Source organism: Rhinatrema bivittatum, chromosome 2, assembly GCF_901001135.1.
Source record: "Rhinatrema bivittatum chromosome 2, aRhiBiv1.1, whole genome shotgun sequence".
Lineage (NCBI taxonomy): Eukaryota > Metazoa > Chordata > Amphibia > Gymnophiona > Rhinatrematidae > Rhinatrema > Rhinatrema bivittatum.
In genome coordinates this window covers 461,660,368-461,682,681 of record NC_042616.1, presented here as the reverse complement: position 1 = coordinate 461,682,681, position 22,314 = coordinate 461,660,368, and the positions used below count along the sequence as shown (strand labels likewise).

Here is a 22,314-nt window from a genome sequence, read left to right as displayed (position 1 = left end):
GGAGCCATGGGGCTTTTCCCACCATAGCCACTTTAAGGACCGGGGAGAGCCACGTATTCACACCTAAGGAGGATGCGCCACACAAGAGGCATCAACAGCATCTCGCCGTGACAGAGAAGGACAGCCAGCCCAGGGGGAAACCGATGGTGGCAGTTTTTGAAAACTAAGAACGACGGTCAATGGAACAGTCTGCAGACCACCAACTGCAACAGTAACCCCCCCATTTTAAGGTCTTGGGTCTGCGGGGGTACCAGCAACAAAAACTCCTTTAGATCCTTACAGGTTTCTTGGCTCGGTTTGTAACTTCTGAAACCAAATGATTGGTTTTCTCCCCTAGTTCATGCAATTCTAGGATGGAAGTGGAGCCTCACATGAATGAATGGTTCCTCCTGGGCTGACAGACTGTGAACAAACACCTCCTGTTAAGCAGACTGATTGTGAAGAAGCACCCTCTCTTCTGGGTGGCCAGGCGGTAGAAGAACATTCTCTTTTGGCAGAAGTCAGCCATGCAGGATTTGTATCTTGGCATCTTTAGAACATAAGAACATAAGAAATTTGCCATGCTGTGTCAGACCAAGGGTCCATCAAGCCCAGCATCCTGTTTCCAACAGAGGCCAAACCAGGCCACAAAAACCTGGCAATTACCCAAACACTAAGAAGATCCCATGCTACTGATGCAATTAGTAGCAGTGGCTATTCCCTAAGTAAACTTGTTTAATAGCCATTAATGGACTTCTCCAAGAACTTGTCCAAACCTTTTTTGAACCCAGCTACACTAACTGCGCTAACCACATCCTCTGGCAACAAATTCCAGAGTTTAATTGTGCGTTGAGTGAAAAAGAATTTTCTCTGATTAGTCTTAAATGTGCTACTTGCAAACTTCATGGAATGCCCCCTAGTCCTTCTATTATTCAAAAGTGTATATAACCGATTCACATCTACTCATTCAAGACCTCTGATGATCTTTGTCCTTGATAAGGACCTCAGTCTTCTGCTTAACAAGGTGGTTTTCCTTTTCCAAGCTTTCTCATGGGTATCTCTCTTGTTCCAATTTTTCCTTTAGCTGACCATAGACTGCTTTAAGAGTATTTTCTTGGAGGTGATGAGGAGTGGTCTGAATTCTTCTGGAGCTCTTACAAGATGTTGAAGTCTCGGAAGGGCCAGTCCCCTCAGGCTTGCCACAGGCTTTGGTGCATCCAAGTTCCCACTGGATGAGTTCAGCCGTGGACCAGTCAAATTGTGGCTGATGTCGCTGGAGCCATGGCATGCCTAGTATAATCGTGCTCATGGCTCTGGGAAGAATGTTGAAGCTAATGACTTCCTTGTGTGAGGACCCAACACGTAATGTAAGGGGAGCACTGTGAATCTTGTGACCCATTCTGGTAGGGGGTGTCCATAGAGAGATGAGAGCACTAAGATGGTGTCGAGGGAACAGTAGGGATTTGGAACTGCTTAAGAAACTCTTGCTGTATAAATTTCCCCCTGGAGCCAGAGTCCATTAAGGCTTGGGTGGAGCAATGTATGGAAGACTGCTCCAAAGTGAAAGACAGGAGGAGCTGGGGGGGCGGGGGGGGTTATGGTTGGGCAATAGGCAGGTGTGGTGAACACCACCAGCAGGGGTGACTCACGACAGGAGAATGGGAGCAACAGCAGAATATCTGGTAAGGCTAGTTAGTGTCTCTGCAGCTAGGTGCAGGATGATAGGAGTCTCTGGCGCTGGGTGCTGGCTGGGGAAGAGTCTCTGGTGCTGGCTGGGAAGAGTCTTTGGTGCTGGGTGCTGGCTAAGAGGAGTCTTTGGTGCTGGATGCTGGCTGAGAAGAGTCTCTGGAGCAATCTGCGTGGGGGTAAGGGTGAACTTCAGGAAACACTGGAACAGCATGGGGGGTACGCGTGGATGTGAGTGCAGGTAAGCATGGTCTGTACACAGGAGCTGAGTGCAAGAATGGGTGGAATCAGGATAGCATGCAGGTAAGCGTGAGACTGAATGTAGGTAAGTGTGAGCTGGATGAGAGAACCAGGGTGAGCAGGACAGGTGATGAATGGACTAGACAAACCAAGAGAAGACTACACTGAACAGGAACCACAAAGGCCAAAGGCAGTGTGGCAAGGAAGCAGAGGGAAGTAGGACAGCAACAGGGAGGGGTTCAGGAACAGAGAACAAGGAAGCAGGCAAGGCAGAATGCCTACAGGACTGAATAAGCAGAGGCCCAAGGCCACAGAGCAAGACAGGTAAGCGAGAAGCCCAGAGGCGCACAAGATAAGTAACAGGAGGCTAAAGCAGGGAGCCCAAGGGAACTCAATGCCAAAGCACTGAGGCATGGGCTAGGCAGGGTTAAGTAGGGAGTTCGGGACATGGAAAAGATAGGTAGGTCAGACTGGGCCAGCCAGGGGAGCTTGCTCATGAGGGGCCTCTGGTGGTGAGGAGGCTGCACAGCAGCCATAGTCGTAACAGGGGTTTTGAGGCAGTAAGCCCTAGGGTTACCTGCTTAACTGGCTCTAGGTATTTTATCCTTTCCCTTTGCTCAGGACCCTGGGAAAAGGACATGTCTTTGAGCAATGCAATATAGGCAGAGACCTAATTGTCTGCATTGTCTCTTCTCTTTGGGTGCCAGGTGACAGCCGCCCAATTGCATGGGTTCCTTTGGTGGCAGGGTCATGCGTGTGGCAGCCTCCATCAGGACCAAGGATTGAAGTAGTGGTGCTTGGGTAATTTTTCTCCTTGCGGAGCGGTTCTCTTGGGCTTCCTCTTTTAGGTATCGATCTATCTTCCTGGTCAGTTCGTTGAGCACTTCTAGTGTGATAGGCAACTCTCAGGCAGCAACTTCATCTTTAATCAGTGGCACAAAACCTTCAATAAAGATGGTGAGCAAGCTAACTCCATGCCATTTCAGCTCTGTTGCCAGGGTCCTAAACACAATGGCATACTCTGTAAATGTGCTGGAGCCCTGGTGGAGATACAGTAGATTGGGCCCATTGTGGCCATTCGGCCTCACTCCTCAATGATTGTCTGGAAGTGGCCCATGAATTGTTGTAGGTTAAGTGCAGAGGATCTGTATGCTCCCAGAGGGGAGACCCATACTAAGATCTTCCCATCCAATAACGAGAGAATGTAGGTGGTTTTCGTCAAATTGTCAGGGAATAATGGCGTTTGCAGAGTAAAGTGCATCTGGTACTGGTTGGGATCCCTGGAGTACCGGGTTGGGGCTGATAGTTGCGGTACATGAAAGCTAATAACTGGTAGCGGTCCTGGTAACGCTATTGGTGGAGGCGGGGTGGCGGGTACGATCAAGGTGTTCAAATGCACAGTGAGTCAATTCCAAGGCCAATCTGTATTGCTTGCAATTTCTAGGCTAGGCCAGGAATGGCCTTCAGTGCAGACAAGTCTGCCGGGTCCATGGCCTCGGAAATCTGTTCTGGACATCAACCCTTGGGCCGAGGTGGAGTTAGCTGAGGCAGGGGTCCAACTGTAGCTTCACCTATAACAACCCTCGTTCTCCTTATGTTGAGCCCTCAGGTGCCAGGGCCAGCAGGTTTTAGGCAGAAGCCTCTGCTAATGAGCTGGAGATCAGTAGAGCTGGTTGGGTCACAAGCCAGAGTCTGAGGCAGGCTAGGTATGGGCATAGTCAAAAAGCAATTGAAGGTCAGTGGCAGGCAGAAGTCAAACATGGTCAAAAATCAGGTTGTCAGTGGCAAGCAGAGCTCAGGCATAGTTTTGAGTCAAGCAGTGTCAGCGGCAGGCGAAGTTCAAGTGTAGTCATGAATCAAGCCAAGGTCAGAACCAGAGATCTGTCCAAGGAAAAGTGGGACAGAGAGGCAGGCAGGGAGATGAGGAGCAGCACAGGCAGGCAGGTGAAGATGCAGAAGACACTGAAGAGCTGAAGACTGACCACAAGACGAGGACCAGACAAAGAACTGAAAGTTGACTAGGATGAAGATGAAGACCAAGAGCACAGGAATGAAGACCAGAAACACAGGCAGGAATGCTTTTGCTCATATTGCAGTAGTGGACCTATTGCCGAGGCACTGGAGCAGAGTCAAGGGAGGCCTTTTATAGGTCTTAGTGTCAGACATAATCTTCAGGGGCTGCTGAGCTTTTCCTACTGCGGCCCCTTTAAGGCTTGGAAAGAGCCGTGCAGGCACGCCTAGGGTGGGCACACCATGCAAGAGGCATCAGCAGCATCTCACTGTGATGGAGAAGGACAGCTGGTCTGGGGTTAATAGGCGACGGCAGCCCACCTCATATGCTGGGCTAGGCTGGAGGTAAGAACGGAGGTCCGTAAGACAGCCCACAGACTACTGCTCACAAATGGCCTTATTTGTCCCATTTTACACATTTGTTTTAAAGGAATACACATTCCTACCAGTATGTAATAATTCTCCGACTCGTTCAACACTAATCCAGAGCAAGAAATACCGGGAAGAATCTACCTTAATACAAATCAAAATAACCGGGACCAGTTACCCTATACACGGGACTAAGTATCAGAATATTCTAAGTGCTCTTAAGAATAATCTGCAGGCTCTTGCCCGCAATGGGCTTCAACCAGCATTCATACCACTGAGCACATGGTTCTCATGTCATTTACTCATTCCCTTTCTATACTACCCCAAGCTATTTAACATTCATTTTTATTTATATTAATAACAAAATTATCTCAATATCTAAAAAGCTATTTGCAACTTATCTTTTAAACTGCACTTAGAATATTCTGATATTTATTCCCGTGTATAGGTCAGGGTTATTTTGATTTGTTTTAGGGTAAATTCTCTGACTACCATGAAATGTGCAGCTAACCTTTTATTAGGAATTCACATCAGTTCAGACTTGATATCCAGCCAGCCACTGCTCTGCTTCCTATTCAATCATTTGCAGGTATAAATGTCTCCACACAGGGACATAAACCATTGTCATTGTTAAGAAACTATCTGCCAATTATCTACTCTAGAAGCATCTAGGGACGGCTTAATCATCAACCCCTAACACCACGTTATAACATCTCTCTCTTGTTACAGCTGGGAGCAAGCCCTTCTGAACTGCTTGCCCCCACTCACAAGAACCGATCAGCCACGAGAGGTAGAAAAGCAATATCAGCTCAGAAGAGCTTCCCTGATGCCCTCGCAGCCCTGCTTTCCCAGAGGGAAAAGAGGCAGCCATGCTGAGGGGGGGGGGGGGGGGGGAGGGGCGCGGTGATGCTCCTAGACCCTTTCACTGTGCCCATTCCTTCTGTGATCTTTCACTGTATCTCCCTCCAGACGGGAGCTAATTGACCTGCTGCTCCTTTCCCTATCAGCTGCCCCACACTGGAATCACTTCTGCCACAACTACTGGCGGCTGTCTTTAGGCCTGTGCAGGTGCGACCACCGTGAGGCATCTCTAGCTGCAGGGCCCAGTGTGGCCCCGAAAACCTGGATGCGTGGTGAGTATCAAAAAGACCTCAATATATAATTCTGCTACATACTCAGAAAACAACAAGCAACATACTCACAAGGCGATCAGACTGGATATTTCATTGCTGCTTTCTCAGTCCTGTTTTTCCCTCTGGGCCCCCTTGTAACTACTGGGGGCAGTGAAGAAGGGATGATGTGCCCCCGCTCATACTCTGGACAAAGTGTTTTCTCTCTTGGCTGTGCCAAATCCTCAGAATTTCTGAAACTTCTTTAGTTCACTCTGGAAAACAAATGCAAGAAAACAAGGTTTAGCATATGCTGTACTAAATTCTTTCATCTAATTTCACATTTCTGCTTACCTTTCCCTTCAGCAAATTGGCACATCAACAATGTTTACTGATCCCAAAACCAGATAGTTTTGAGCTCTGCCTCTTCTTTTCTCTTAAATGAGTGGTAAAGAAGCTTTCAAGGGCTTGTGAGTATCACGGACCATAGTAAGGAAAAGTAGCTATGGCTTTGTGATTCTACCACCAGCTGATATCACCATGTGTGTGACTAGTTAGGCAATGAACATTTTTTAATATGATGCAGGGCATCCATAAGGTTAGCGCTGGTAGTCATTTCAACAGTCCTCATCTAATATAGCAAAGTTCACCCTGTAAGAGGACTTCCTGCCTTATGTTGCCCCAATAGGGTGTGAACAGCAATTATTTCTGTTTTGTTTCAGGGGGATCCATTTTTTTTTTCATTTTGTTTTGTTTTACATTTTTGTGCACACAAACTGTAAATAGAACAATTTTATTCTGCATGCACTATTTGCATTATGCACACACTATTTGCAAACCGCACACACAAAAAATCAGAAAACAAAATGAAACAAAAAAAAAAACCTTTGTCGGCATTTTGTTTTGTTTTATTTCGAGATGAAGCAAAATGAAACTGCCTACCAATCCCAGCACCCAGTACTGGAGGGCAGTTGCATGCACAGTCTTCACAGCCAGATTGAATCCAGATATACAGACCCATACATTGCAGCCCCTTCATCCATGTCCCACCACAGAAGACACTGCTTAACTAAATCTGAGTGGCATTATTTTAAGTCCAAATTTGCTCATCATAAGAACATAAGAACATAAGAAAATGCCATACTGGGTCAGACCAAGGGTCCATCAAGCCCAGCATCCTGTTTCCAACAGTGGCCAATCCAGGTCATAAGAACCTGGCAAGAACCCAAAAACTAAGTCTATTCCATGTTACTGTTGCTAATGGCAGTGGCTATTCTCCAAGTGAACTTAATAGCAGGGAATGGACTTCTCCTCCAAGAACTTATCCAATCCTTTTTTAAACACAGCTATACTAACTGCACTGACCACATCCCCTGGTAACAAATTCCAGAGTTTAATTGTGCGTTGAGTAAAAAAGAACTTTCTCCGATTAGTTTTAAATGTGCCCCATGCTAACTTCATGGAGTGCCCCCTAGTCTTTCTACTATCCGAAAGAGTAAATAACCGATTCACAAGGCCCAGACAGTTCTCTCAATAATTCTTTCCTCTGTCATGCATTGCCATTGCACTTTCCTATTGTCTTGGAAAAGAGTAATTTTCTAATTTTTTGTTAGATTTGGGCCCAAATGTTCTATGAGCTCTTTCTCGCTCATATTTTTCCAGGTCTTTCTTGTTTAATACTTCAGAAACAATTTTCTTAACTAGGGCTTTCATGCCTACTCCTTCATTCGCTTCCAGAACCCCCACAATTCTTATATTATTCCTGTATGAGCCCATGCTAAGATGAAAGAGGCTTTTTGTATGTTCCGGTATATTGCTGGCCCTTTTCTTTCATTAATAAGATGAAAATATTGTCTGCCCCACCCAATCTCTTTTAAGTTTTTGATGTCTGATGTATGAGAGAGATCTGCCTCTGGGGAGGAATGCATTAATCCCTTGAATTTTTGATGTGGTTTATGACTTTATGTTTTATGAAATAGTTAAATCCATTTACATTCCACAATAAAATAATATATCTGTGAATTATTTGTGACAGGTTCTTTATCTTAGTTCAGTATTTGGTATCAAAGCCTGCAAAGAATCCAGTTTATCATTTACAGTATATAAACTGAATAGCTAAGGCAGGAAAAAGTCCTCCCAAAATAAATGCTGAAATCTTATTAACAACAAATGTACCCATCTCTTGACAAAAGTTGTATTTAGCAAACATTGTTGGACAAAGAACTCAATTCATCAAGGGGTTTTTCTCACTGACAAATAATGGAAGACTATCTGAGTGCCTCATTTCCAAAGTTCCCCAAGGTTAATATAGTGGGGCATTATAGTGAGAGAAAAAGAATGAAAAGCAAAGATATAACAAAAATACAATAACAAAAGAAATAATCAAACATTATTACTTTACCAAACAATACAGTTCAAATATCAATATCATTATTTATATCACACTTTTCCAGCAAGAGAGTTTAAAGCATGTTATAAAGGGATTTGGTTATAGCAGTTTAAATATATAAGGATTAAAGACAAGGGGATCAAGTAGTAATAAGACATTATAGAATACAGTAAGGCATTATAGAACAATATACAGTGATTAAGGATCCAATATATGAAAAAACATTACTATGAGAGTACATAAGAGTTTATGGTCACTTTAATATGGGTTTAGACCAGGAGCAGATTGACCTATCGGGGGATCTGGCATCCCCCAGTAGGCCGTTGCACTGATCACATGGTCTGCTGAGAGGGGCCGTGGCAGAGTGCAACTCAACTAGCTGGAAGAACAGCTCGGCGGGGCCGCAACTCAAACCGCAGTGGCTCGATGAAGGGCTCAGCAGGGCTTCAACAGAGTTCTACCTGCTGCCTGCTGTGGCCCGAAGAGAAAGGCCTACCTGGCTGGAATGACGCATCTAGAAGTTGCAGGGCCACCAGGACCACTGACCTCCTCCCACCTGTCTTCCAGCAGTAAATAAGGAGCAGCGCTAGCATGGCCAAGGCCCAGCAGAAAGGAGGAGGCCTAAGGTATATGTGTATGAGAGAGAGCATCTGTATGTCTATGTGTATGAAAAAAAGAGCCTGTGTGTGTATATGAGACTGCCTGTGTGTGCATGAGAGAGAGGGAAGAATTTGCATGTGTTCATGAGAGAAAGGGGAGAACATAAGAACATAAGAACATAAGAAAATGCCATACTGGGTCAGACCAAGGGTCCATCAAGCCCAGCATCCTGTTTCCAACAGTGGCCAATCCAGGCCATAAGAACCTGGCAAGTACCCAAAAACTAAGTCTATTCCATGTAACCATTGCTAATGGCAGTGGCTATTCTCTAAGTGAAATTAATAGCAGGTAATGGACTTCTCCTCCAAGAACTTATCCAATCCTTTTTTAAACACAGCTATACTAACTGCATGAACCACATTCTCTGGCAACAAATTCCAGAGTTTAATTGTGCGTTGAGTAAAAAAGAACTTTCTCCGATTAGTTTTAAATGTGCCCCATGCTAACTTCATGGAGTGTCCCCTAGTCTTTCTACTATCCGAAAGAGTAAATAACCAATTCACATCTACCCGTTCTAGACCTCTCATGATTTTAAACACCTCTATCATATCCCCCCTCAGTCGTCTCTTCTCCAAGCTGAAAAGTCCTAACCTCTTTAGTCTTTCCTCATAGGGGAGTTGTTCCATTCCCCTTATCATTTTGGTAGCCCTTCTCTGTACCTTCTCCATCGCAATTATATCTTTTTTGAGATGCGGCGACCAGAATTGTACACAGTATTCAAGGTGCGGTCTCACCATGGAGCGATACAGAGGCATTATGACATTTTCCGTTTTATTCATCATTCCTTTTCTAATAATTCCCAACATTCTGTTTGCTTTTTTGACTGCCGCAGCACACTGAACCGACGATTTCAATGTGTTATCCACTATGACACCTAGATCTCTTTCTTGGGTTGTAGAACCTAATATGGAACCCAACATCGTGTAATTATAGCATGGGTTATTTTTCCCTATATGCATCACCTTGCACTTATCCACATTAAATTTCATCTGCCATTTGGATGCCCAATTTTCCAGTCTCACAAGGTCTTCCTGCAATTTATCACAATCTGCTTGTGATTTAACTACTCTGAACAATTTTGTGTCATCTGCAAATTTGAGTATCTCACTCGTCGTATTTCTTTCCAGATCATTTATAAATATATTGAACAGTAAGGGTCCCAATACAGATCCCTGAGGCACTCCACTGTCCACTCCCTTCCACTGAGAAAATTGCCCATTTAATCCTACTCTCTGTTTCCTGTCTTTTAGCCAGTTTGCAATCCATGAAAGGACATCGCCACCTATCCCATGACTTTTACTTTTCCTAGAAGCCTCTCATGAGGAACTTTGTCAAACGCCTTCTGAAAATCCAAGTATACTATATCTACCGGTTCACCTTTATCCACATGTTTATTAACTCCTTCAAAAAAGTGAAGCAGATTTGTGAGGCAAGACTTGCCCTGGGTAAAGCCATGCTGACTTTGTTCCATTAAACCATGTCTTTCTATATGTTCTGTGATTTTGATGTTTAGAACACTTTCCACTATTTTTCCTGGCACTGAAGTCAGGCTAACCGGTCTGTAGTTTCCCGGATCGCCCCTGGAGCCCTTTTTAAATATTGGGGTTACATTTGCTATCCTCCAGTCTTCAGGTACAATGGATGATTTTAATGATAAGTTACAAATTTTTACTAATAGGTCTGAAATTTCATTTTTTAGTTCCTTCAGAACTCTGGGGTGTATACCATCCGGTCCAGGTGATTTACTACTCTTCAGTTTGTCAATCAGGCCTACCACATCTTCTAGGTTCACCGTGATTTGATTCAGTCCATCTGAATCATTACCCATGAAAACCTTCTCCATTACGGGTACCTCCCCAACATCCTCTTCAGTAAACACCGAAGCAAAGAAATAATTTAATCTTTCTGCGATGGCCTTATCTTCTCTAAGTGCCCCTTTAACCCCTCGATCATCTAACGGTCCAACTGACTCCCTCATAGGCTTTCTGCTTCGGATATATTTAAAAAAGTTTTTACTGTGAGTTTTTGCCTCTACAGCCAACTTCTTTTCAAATTCTCTCTTAGCCTGTCTTATCAATGTCTTACATTTAACTTGCCAATGTTTATGCTTTATCCTATTTTCTTATGTTGGATCCTTGTTCCAATTTTTGAATGAAGATCTTTTGGCTAAAATAGCTTCTTTCACCTCCCCTTTTAACCATGCCGGTAATCGTTTTGCCTTATTTCCACCTTTCTTAATGTGTGGAATACATCTGGACTGTGCTTCTAGAATGGTATTTTTTAACAATGACCATGCCTCTTGGACATTTTTACTTTTGTAGCTGCTCCTTTCAGTTTTTTCTAACAATTTTTCTCATTTTATCAAAGTTTCCCTTTTGAAAGTTTAGCACGAGAGCCTTGGATTTGCACACTGTTCCTTTTCCAGTCATTAAATCAAATTTGATCATATTGGGGTAGATTTTAAAAAGCATTTACTCGAGCAAAACTGGTTTTTGCTCGAGTAAATACACTTTACTCAAGTAGTGGGCTTTTCAAAATTGCTACAATATATGCCATTGAATTGTCCATAGGATTTACTCAAGTAAGTGCACTTTACTCGAGTAAATAGCTTTTGAAAATTGCTACGATAGTATGTCACATTTACATGCGTAACTCCTTTGAAAATGACCCCCATTATGTTCACTATTGCCAAGCGGCCCCACCACCGTTACCTCTCTCACCAAGTCCTGTGCTCCACTGAGAATTAGATCTAAAATTGCTCCCTCTCTCGTCGGTTCCTGAACCAATTGCTCCATAAAGCTATCATTTATTCCATCCAGAAACGTTATCTCTCTAGCGTGACCCGATGATACATTTACCCAGTCTATATTGGGGTAATTGAAGTCTCCCATGTGTGAGAACTTGCATGTGTGCATGAGAGACAAAGAGAGCCTGCATGAGAGCACTTGTATGAGTGTATGAAAGAAAGAGCCTACATAAATGCATAAGACAGAGTGCCTGCATGTATATTGAGAGACAGAGAGCCTGCATGTGTGTTGAGAGACAGAGGACCTGCATGATTGTTTGAGAGAGAGCGCCTGCATGAGTGTTATGCGAGAGAGCGAGCCTGTGTGTGAGCCTGAATGTGTGTATGAGAGACAGCGAGAGCCTGCATATTTATATGAGAGAACGACTGCATGAGTGTTTAAGAGAGAGAGAGAGCCTGTGTGGTGAGCCTGAATGTGTGTATGAGAGACAGAGAGAGCCTACATATGTATGAGAGAGAGAGCGCCTGCATTAGTGTATGAGAGAGAGAAAGCCTATGTGTGAAGGAGAGAGACAGAGGATACAGATTTTGAGCCCCCCCCCCCCCTTCCCCCAAATTGACAATAATCTCTGGGTGAGTGGAAATCAAAAGATCCTGGTATTTATTTATTTTATGGTATGGAGAGCTGGAGATTTTTTAATCCTATTTTACATTTGGGGGTGTTATTTCATGTGTCTACAGATTTGAAATAGTGTAGTGGTATTTGGAAAATATTAGAACACATTTAAATGACATTTTGCAATTATCAGATGTTTGTGGCTTGTTTTGACATGAGGAAGTCAGATACCCCGTGGGCTGGTTTTGAAAAAAATCCCCTGGACAGGTATTTTCCTGCAATCTGCCCTTGGTTCAGACTATATTCTAACTGGGATTGTTGTGGTCTTCCTGCACATAGTGCCCTAACCCTGATACCGGGAGTGTTGTGATCTTCCTGCACACAGTGCCCTATCCCTGATACTGGGAGTGTTGTGATCTTCCTGCACACAGTGCCCTATCCCTGATACTGGGAGTGTTGTGATCTTCCTGCACACAGTGCCCTATCCTTGATACTGGGAGTGTTGTGATCTTCCTGCACACAGTGCCCTATCCCTGATACCGGGAGTGTTGTGATCTTCCTGCATGCAGTGCCCTATCCCTAATACCGGGAGTGTTGTGATCTTCCTTCACGCAGTGCCCTATCCCTGATACTGGGAGTGTTGTGATCTTCCTGCACACAGTGCCCTAACCCTAATAACGGGAGTGTTGTGATCTTCCTGCATGCATGCCCTAACCCTGATACCGGGGGTGTTGTGATCTTCCTGCACACAGTGCCCTAACCCTGATACCGGGAGTGTTGTGATCTTCCTGCACTGAGCAGGGATATGGCACTGCTTGCAGGAAGATCACAACACTCCCTGATTCAGGGATATGGCACTGATATGGCACTGCTTGCAGGAAGATCACAACACTCCCTGATTCAGGGATATGGCACTGATATGGCACTGAGTGCAGGAAGATCACAACACTCCCGGTATCAGGGATAGGGCACTGTGTGCAGGAAGATCACAACACTCCCGGTATTAGGGATAGGGCACTGCATGCAGGAAGATCACAACACTCCCGGTATCAGGGTTAGGGCACTGTGTACAGGAAGATCACAACACTCCCAGTATCAGGGATATGGCACTGAGTGCAGGAAGATCACAACACTCCAGGTATCAGGGATAGGGCACTGTGTGCAGGAAGATCACAACACTCCCGGTATCAGGGATAGGGCACTGTGTGCAGGAAGATCACAACACTCCCAGTATCAGGCATAGGGCACTATGTGCAGGAAGATCACAACACTCCCGGTATCAGGGATAGGGCACAAGTTCTAGTCACATTGACTGATCACATTACTTTTTTTGTCAAGCTACCAACTGTTTCCATTTCCCATCCCCCATATATTGTCAGTGGGAACCTTGGTAACATGAATAAATAAGAGGGCAGCCAATAGGAATACATATTCATTCCTAAACTAACCTTAACTGACCTGAAAAGTGTCAAATTGTATCATTTTCTTTTAGTGCGCACTAACAATGGTTAGTGCGCACTAACAATGGTTAGTGCGCACTAACTCCCGTTAGTGCGCACTAATTGTAAAAACCGATTTTTTTAGCTAAAAAATCGTGCCAAACACGATTTTCTTCTCCTGCCAGATGATTTTGATCGTTAAGACGATCGGGCACACGATTCACATCTCTAGTATGCACATTTTTTATTTATTTATTTATTTAATTTTATATACCGGCAACCGTTTGCACATCGTGCCGGTTTACAAGTAACTTGCAACAAAAGATATATAGGCGTAGCCTTTACAGAGAACGGTGTATAACATAAACGCAGTAACAGAATAAATAACTAAATAACTAATAAATAACTAAATAACTAAAGGGAGGGATGGAGGGGGGTAGTCGAGACAAATGGGGGGGGCAGGGGGAGGGTGCAAAAAGACACAGGGATAGGATATGAGTTGGGATTCGAGGGAGAAATATGTACACTTGTTATATACAAAATTGTATGAGTCATTAGAAGGGGAGGGTATTGGGTGTAGGACCTGAACGGGGGATGTTGGAGAGAGATGAGGGTTGGGCTAGCGTGTTAGTTGGTGGAGCTGATGAGGAAAGGGGGTAAGCTTGGAGGAAAAGCCAGGTTTTGAGTTTCTTTTTGAAAGTAGGTGTGGAGGTTTCGGTACGTAGGTCAAGAGGCATAGAGTTCCAGAGGGAGGGGCCTGCAAGGGAAAGGGCTCTATTGGTGGTGGAGATTAGTCTAGTGGATTTTATGGAGGGAGGGATAAGGGTTCCACGGAGGGAAGCACGGGTGGGTCTTGTGGAGGTACGAGGGAGGAAGGGTGGATTTAGCCAGTTGTAGTGTTCGTTAGTAATACTTTTGTGGATGAGGGTGAGGGTCTTGTAAATAATTCGTGAGTGAATGGGAAGCCAGTGGAGATCAATGAGGGTGGGAGTGATGTGGTCTCTCTTATTGACATTGTATTATAGATGCTTTGATCATTTTTCCCTATGTTATAGAAATATTATAAGACAAATTTTAAAAGCCCTACAAATGCCAAAACCAGAAGTCGGGTCGGCAGGCACCGTGTGGATTTTAACAAGTATGCGTATACGCATGTTTCTCCCAATATGCACACAAAATTTTTTTCAAAAAAGGGGTGGGTTGTGGGCATAGTCTGGGCAGTTCCTAGATTTCTCAGTGAAACCTGCATATAAGTATTTATGTGCACAAGCGTGCGCCGGGGTCCCCAACTGCGTAACTTTATTTCTGCTACAGATGACATGTATGTCAACAATAAAAACTAGGGTAGTCAGCGGGGTTATAAGGGTTGGGGCTAACAGGGTAAAATGTAGGCTAGTTAACTAGGAGCGTTAAGGAATCCTATCCTTTACCTGGGTGAACTGGGAACGAACTGGGGAAACTGCACGCATGTCTATTAAAATCCCCCCACTTGCATGGTAGAGGCAAGCAGTATTTGCGAGGACTTACACGCAGCCATATAAAATTCTGCACACATGTATGTATATACAGCTTATTTTATATACATACTCACATGCTCCTTCACATGCTCTTGCACACATGCACATGCTCTCTCTCTCTCTCTCTCTCCCTGGTACATACAGGCAAGAGCAGCCTCCTTTTTGAACTTGCACAGTGTCTCTCTCACACACACACATTCCTTGTCTCTCTCATTTATGCTCTGTCTCACATACACATGCACACATGCTCTATCTCTCACACACACACATACATACTTATGCTCTGTCAGTAGTCTATAGGTACACTGTCAATCAAAATTGACATCAGTCAAACAGCATTCACTTCCATTCTAAGCCCCGCCCATTCTCCGCCCACTCCCATAGAAGTGAATGGGGTGTAGTCCTGCCCCATTCTACCCCCGACCATGCCCCCTCATGCCCCTTCAGCCCTTGGCCACACCCATAGCTCCGCTCCAGCCACGTCCATGCTTCTCCCCCTAATAGAAGTGAATGGAGTGGCCCCTTCCATGCCCCGACCCCAAACCAAACCCCTATGATGTCACTGGTGGCCATGGCCATGATCCGCCCCAAGCCAAACCCCCAATGATGTCACAGGTAAGAAATCACCGGAAGTTGAACCCCTCACCACACCCCCCCTCACCACACCCCCTAGAACATCATCAGAAAGGGCCCTGTTGCTTTTTAATGATGACAGAATTAATGGACTCTGGCTGTTTTTGATGATCTCACCACAAGTACAATTCAAAACCCAACCCATCCCCCAAAAAAGTGTTCCCTAGAACATCATCAGAAATATCCCTGTTACTTTTTAATGATGAGCCGGAAGCATGCTTTTTTTTCTATCCCCTCTGTTTTAAATGTTACTAGCTGTGAGGTGGCAGGAAGCTGTCTCTCATTCTGTACACAGAGACAGGGAGACTCTCCCTCCCCTTCCCTCCTCCTCTCACTGTAGCTACGCATGCCCCAATGTCCCCTATCCTGGCAGAGTGAAATTTCAGCAAAGGATAATTAACAGCAGGGTGTTGGGTATTGGAAATTATAGGACTTTAAAAGAGAATAAAACAGGATTTTGTTTTCTTTAAAAAAAACAGGCCTCTGTGTTTACAGCCATACAAAAGAGATTTGCACAGGCAGATCTTAAATAAAATTTATTATGAACCAGGCACTCCCTGCTATTAATCATACTTTTTGTACATTATAAAAGGATCTGCTCACATTTCACTCTGCATGTCTGCCTGGTGCGGTCATTGGGCATGTGTATTTACACTCAGGGGGAGGAGGGAAGAGGAAAATAGAGAGAGCTTCCTGCTATGTCATAGCTAATAACATTTCACGCTGTATACCAGCCAAGCAGGCTATTTGGGCATGTATTAGAGATGAGAATCGGAACCGGCGCCATCTTTAAAAATGGCGTGGGCCATCCAGTGCTCCTACCATGTGACAGGGGCCGGCCAATGGCACGGATACCTTGTCACATGGTAAGGGCAAAGGGCCATCGGCACCATTTTGATTAGTGGCAGCCGATGGCCCGGGAGCGGGAGATTGCTCCCGGGACCCCCACTGGACCACCAAGTACCTGTAAAATGTTTTTTGGGGGGTCAGGAGGGTGGGGGAAGCAAAGGGATTAGTTTTAAAGGGTCGGGGTGGGTTTAGGGGTTATTTTTGTGTGCCATTTTTCCCACCCTCCCCCAAAACAATAAGAGAACCCCCACGATCAATATTGTGGGGGTTTCCTATCATTTCGGGGGAGCCCCCGATTTCTGACGATTTTGAAAATATCGACGATATTTTCAATCGTCCGAAGCTCGATTCACATCCCTAGCATGTATATTTACAATAAGGGGAGGAGGGGAGGGGGGAAGAGAGAGAGTTTCCTGTTACATTACAGCTAGTAACCTTTAAATCTAGGGTCAGAAAATCCTGTTTACAGCTCTGTCACCACCCCTAGTAGCAATTACTTGGAATTGCAGTGTAGTTATCATAAAGCAGAAAGGGTCCATTAATTTTGTCATCATTAAAAGCGACAGAGCCATTTCTGATGACATTTTAGGCAGTGTATTTTTTTTGGTGTGTGTGGGGGAGGAGAGGGTGGGTTGGACTTCCGGTGATGTCATCATAAGGCAGTCAATGGTCATTTCTAGTGACATCATAGGGGGTGTGGTTTGGGATGGGGCATGTTTTGGGGTAAAAGGGGGTGGAGCTTAGGGTGGAGCATGGGAGGGGATACTCCATTCACTTCTATGGAGTAGGAGGGGCATGGTAGAGATATGGGTGGGGTCAGGGTCAGGTTGGGGGTGGGATGGGGTATGGTTCAAAGCAAGACTTGGGTGGGGCCTACATCCATTCACTTATATGGGGTGGGAGGGGTGTGGGCAAATTTTGGGGTGGGAGTGGGTGGGGCTAAGCCAGACGTGAATGCTAACTGGGTGGGGCTAAGCCAGAAGTGAATGCTAACTGGCTGGTATCAATTTTGAGTGATAGTGTACTCATTATACTATTGCCGATGATGAGCTGTTTTTTCTGTCCTTGATGCTGAATTTGTAGGAGTTGTGGTTACGTGTGTTTTGGTGGATCCTTGAGTGATGTGGAGATGACCCTGCCCATGGGGAGGAGCCTCGTGAGCAGCCACAGCACTGGGCTAGACTCTTATACACAAAACACAGAGTTTGAACTTTTATTAGACAGCTTGATGTTGGCCACCAGGTGGCAGTAGTGAGGCAGTCAGTAGTTGCAGTCTCAGGGACTTCGGCAGAGGGAGCCCTTCTCTCCTAGATGATGTCAGGAGGTTCCGCAGCAGGTCTCCCAGTGAGGAGATACTGTGGATGAGATAGACTGAGAGATTAGAGTACTCACTCGGTGTTAGCTGTAGGTATGCGATTCCATCAGATAAGTTGTAGAAGGTACAGGCACCGAGGCAGGGAGAGCAGGCCCTCAAGGAGCGAGTACCTGTTCCCTGTAAGGCACATGAAATAACGCAGAGGGCCCCCGAGGAGCGGGTACCCAGGTTAGTTGATACCCCGAAGGAGGGAGAGCTTCCAGCGGCAGCACGGAAGCAGCAGAATAGCGTAGACAGGAACAGATTTGAGTCCTTGCTAACTCAACGAGCTAGCAAATTTGTGAAGGTAATATACCCGGATGGTGTGATGTCAGGATGAGGGAACGCCCTCGAGGTTCGCACCAAGGGTGGTACAAAGACGTGGGTTGCGCGCGCGCACCCTAGTAGGTACCTGGGAGGAGCAATGACGGGAGGCTGCACTACAGCCATTCTGGGAATGCCAGAGAGATCAGCTTGTAGACGCTGCAGTAGCCATCTTGCCCAGGTAAGCGGGAGGAGCCAAGAATAAGGTGAGGCAAGTGGGGCGAAGCCGTCGAAGACCGACGGACGCAACAGTAGGCATGTGGATGTGGGCGAGCTGCTGCCTGACTGCCGAGGCTCAGGTTGCCACTTCCACTTCCTGAGCAGTGGTGTCACTGTCCTCACGCTTGCTTTTACTCCCTGCTCCTCCCCTCTGCCCTGACAACTCCACACCCCTCTGTCCTCTCTGTTTTGCCCTACCCTGCCTTCCTCCTCCCTCTACAGTCACCTGCTATACCCTTCCCCCTCTCCTATCTCTTCCCTGCTCTCTATCTCTACTCCTACTCCTCCTACAACTCCTGACCTCCTCTTCCCTCCTTCTCCTTCTTCTCCTCTCCCTCCTCACCCCATGCCTACCAAGATGCATCCTCTCCTCACTACTACTCACCACACCACTCATCGCCACTCCTCTGCACCTCGACACTCCTAAACACTCCTCCATACAAAGGCATAGACAAACTTGATAAATACACTAAAACATTCACACACAAATAGAGACGAGAGACGAAAGTAAAGGAAAACAGGTAAATGAAAATAGGACAACTCACTCAGGAACTCAATAGAGAAAGCTCCTAAACTCCCATTAACCACTAATTAACTCACCTCTTCTCCTCTCTTTCCAATGCCTGACATGCCCTCAAAGAGGCAGCTGCAGAAAGCCGGTATATATATAAAGAAAAAATTAACGTGCAACGCGTAAATTGACGCGTGACCCATAAAATGACATGCGATGCCTATACTGACGTGCGACGTAATAGTGCATCGCACATTGCAATAGATTATCGTACGATGTGAAATTTACATGCGCAGTGTGGTATGTCCTTAATTTCCTTAACCACACCCATCTTTTATCACAGCCTGCGAAAGCACAATATTCTAGCTTTATTTACCGCAATTTTATGATTCTCGACCTAAGGGCCTCATTTTCTAAAGTATCGCAGGCCTGCGATACTTTAGAATATGAGGGGCGGGGGGCCGAAACGGGGGGAGGGCCTGTGCTAGCCGGCAGCGATCGCACCGTCGCGGTGCAATCGCTGCCGGTTTCGCACCCAATAGCGCCACCATAGGAGGTGTAGCTATTGGGAGCGAAAGCTGACGTGAAAAGGCACTTACCTTTTCGCTGTCCATGGTGTCGGCACAGAGTCGGTCCTCATTCTCACACAGTCTCTCTCTCTCACACATGCACATACAGGCTCAGGCTCTCGCACGTATATTCTATCTCACACACACAGCTCTCACTCTCAAATGCTCTCTCTCAAACATAAATACACAGTATCTCTTTCACATACTGTCTCAGACAAACACACATGTTCTGACTCTCACATGCTCTCACACAGACAGGCTCTGACTCTCACATGCTGTCTCAGACAAACACACAGGCTCTCACTCTCACATGCTGTCTCACACACTCACACACACACACACAGGCTTTCACATGCTGTCTATCGGATCATACAGACTCTCACTCCCACAGTCTCTCAACTCACTCTCTCTCCAATCTCTTAACTCACTATCATACACACACACACACACACACACACACACTCTACAGGGCCTCAGCCTCTCTCTTACTTCTTGGCCTCCTCTTCACGGGTCACCACAGGATGGGCTCTGCAATGGCCCTGATCTTCTTAGACCATTGCGTAGTAGGATACACAGTCACACTGCTACCGGGCATCCTTTTCTTGGGTTGCTGTGAGGAGGAAACCATGGCAGCCCTGCTACAAATGCTTCTGCTCCTCTGCGCGTGGTTGATGCTCCTCCTCCTCCCTGCCCTCACGGCTCCGGCAACGATTTTCTTCCGAGACTGCGCAGGCAGGAAGATGGAGCAGCAGCTGGACATGAATTTTTCTTTGGGCTGTGGTATGATGAGCTGCAAGCCCCCTGCCCTCCCCCCCCCCCCCCCCCCCAGTACAAAACTGCTTCCTGCTTGTTCTGCTGCATGTGGATCCGATCCCACTGGCAGTGGAAGAATTTTGCTTTTTCTGCTGCCAGTAGACCAGGTCCCAGTAGAAACACAGGCCTCTTCCTGCTCCTGATGCCACCCCACTGGGTGTGCTGCTCTGTGCAAGGATTCTGAGTGTGGAAGTGGAAGCTAGATTCCACTTAGATAGTTGAGGAAAAGACAGGGACTTTGGAGGTCTTTCTCATTTCTTTCGACAGGTACCAGAAGCTCCCAACAACTGAAGAATGGCTGGGAAACAAACATCATATCACCAAAGCTGTAGCTGTTGTTATCACTTCTACTGCTATTCAGACAGATGTCCTGATCCACAGTGAGGAACTGGTTCAGTATGAAAGATGTCTGCAGATCAACTCCCTCTGGAAATGGATGGTGGAATTCAGAGAGGAGGTGGCAAGATTGAGAAGTATCTGGAAGAATGAAGACTACATCAATAAAATGATTATTGCGGTGTCAAAGATGGAAAACTCAAAGCACAGGGGAAAGTAAAACCGGACCACAAGATGACAGCTGGATCAAGATTGCTACACCATGACTTCAATTTCTCTTCTGCTGAAGAATGAGTATGCAGCCCTGGAAGCAGAGGAGGAGCTCCTAGGATGAAGAGAAACCTGCTCCTAGAATGAAGAGAAACCATCCCTGCTCCTCCCTTGCGGCGTCGGGCAGCCTTCCTCCGCGGCCGGGAATCCAAGATGGCCGCCGCCATCTTAGGCACGAAGCCGCGCCTCCTTGCTGAATTTAAAGGGACTTCGTCCCTTTAATTGCCTGCACCTGTTTCCAATGCACCAGACCAGGGCAAGTATATAAGGAGACTTCCTCTGCTCATTCCTTGACTTGGCAACGCCTCCTCGTTGTTTGAGTCTGCTTGCTTCAGTGAGTCTTCTTGTCCTTTGGATCCTTGTTTCCTGGTTCCTGTTTCGTCTCTGTGATTCCTGGTGTGTGACTTCAGATTGGCAAACGGTGATTCCTGGTGTGTGACTTCGGATTGGCAAGTGGCGATTCCTGGTGTGTGACTTCGGATTGGCAAGCGGTGATTCCTGGTGTGTGACTTCGGACTGGCAAGCGGCGATCCCTTGGTGTGTGACCTCGGATTGGTAAGCGACGACCCTCTGGCACTGGACCTTGGACCTCTTCTGGACCATCATCTCCAAGGGCCCACCTAAGTCCCAGCAGTCCGGGTCCTTACGGGCTCCTCCCGGGGGGACCGCGGGCTTCCAGTAGTGAAGCTCCAGTTAGCCCTTGCACCGACCTCACGACTCCTCGACCTATCAAAGGTCCACCTAAGTCCCAGCGGCCCGGGTCCCTACGGGCTCCTCCCGGGGGGACCGCAGGCTTCCAGTGGCGAAGACTGAGTTGGCTTCTCCAATGTCTCGACTCTTCACCTCCTCCACAGTCGCCTCAGTCTTCAGTGCCAAGGGTCAGCCAGTCACATCTTCTGTTCTGCCTCGCCTCCCAATGGGGAAACATCAGGATCCACCTCCTAAGGTATACCATCCTCCTGTCGGTCCAAGGGTTCACAAGCCTGATCATAACAGATTGCCAAGTCCATGAACCCAGCGGAGGCATCTGCCCACCAGGCCATTCCGGGAATGGCCCAGCGTATGATGGACCAGCAAAAGACCCTGGATGCCCTTGTTTCTGCAGTGGAGGGCCTGAACCAACGCTTCGAGGGGTTAGGGCCCATGAACCCCACTCTGCCGACCCCGCCTGTGGCTTCCAGGGGCCGCTCAGTAATCCGCCTGCCTACACCGCCACATTTCTCTGGGGAACCCCGGGCCTGCAAGGGTTTCATTAACCAGTGCAATATGCACTTCCACCTTCAGTCAGCCCCTTTTCCCGACGATGCTACCAAGACCACCTTCATTCTCTCTCTCCTCGAAGGGAAGGCCCTAGAGTGGGATTCCCCCCTGTGGGAATAGGATGACCCTGTTCTGAGTAATTTGAGAGAGTTCTGGGAGCTCTTCCGGATGAGCTTCGGTGATCCCACTCAGGAGGTTTCCGCCAGGCCCAAACTGCTTCAACTACGCCAAGGTTCAAGGATGCTGGCTGAATACACCATTGATTTCTGGACTCTTTCTTCGGAGCTCGGCTGGGGCCCCGACTGCCTATGAACCATCTTCCTTCAGGGGCTTAGCCCCAGAATCAAGGACGAGCTTGCGGGCCGGGAACTACCTAGGTCCTTGAACACCCTTATCGACCTGGCAGGGTGTACTGA

General features: G+C 46.5%; 1 protein-coding gene across 2 annotated transcripts in view; it reads left to right on the top strand.

The window, feature by feature from the left end:
• The first annotated feature begins 5,003 nt into the window (after window positions 1-5,003).
• The window catches only part of LOC115086172 (vomeronasal type-2 receptor 26-like), an 83,177-nt gene continuing 65,866 nt past the window's right edge, over window positions 5,004-22,314 (top strand). The window contains exons 1-2 of one of the 2 annotated variants that reach the window (XM_029592670.1): window positions 5,004-5,074; window positions 5,292-5,417. The gene's annotated coding sequence lies outside the window, so the exon portion shown is untranslated. Of the gene's footprint in view, window positions 5,075-5,197; window positions 5,418-22,314 lie in introns of those variants that run through there. The other variant, XM_029592671.1, reaches the window with a different exon arrangement.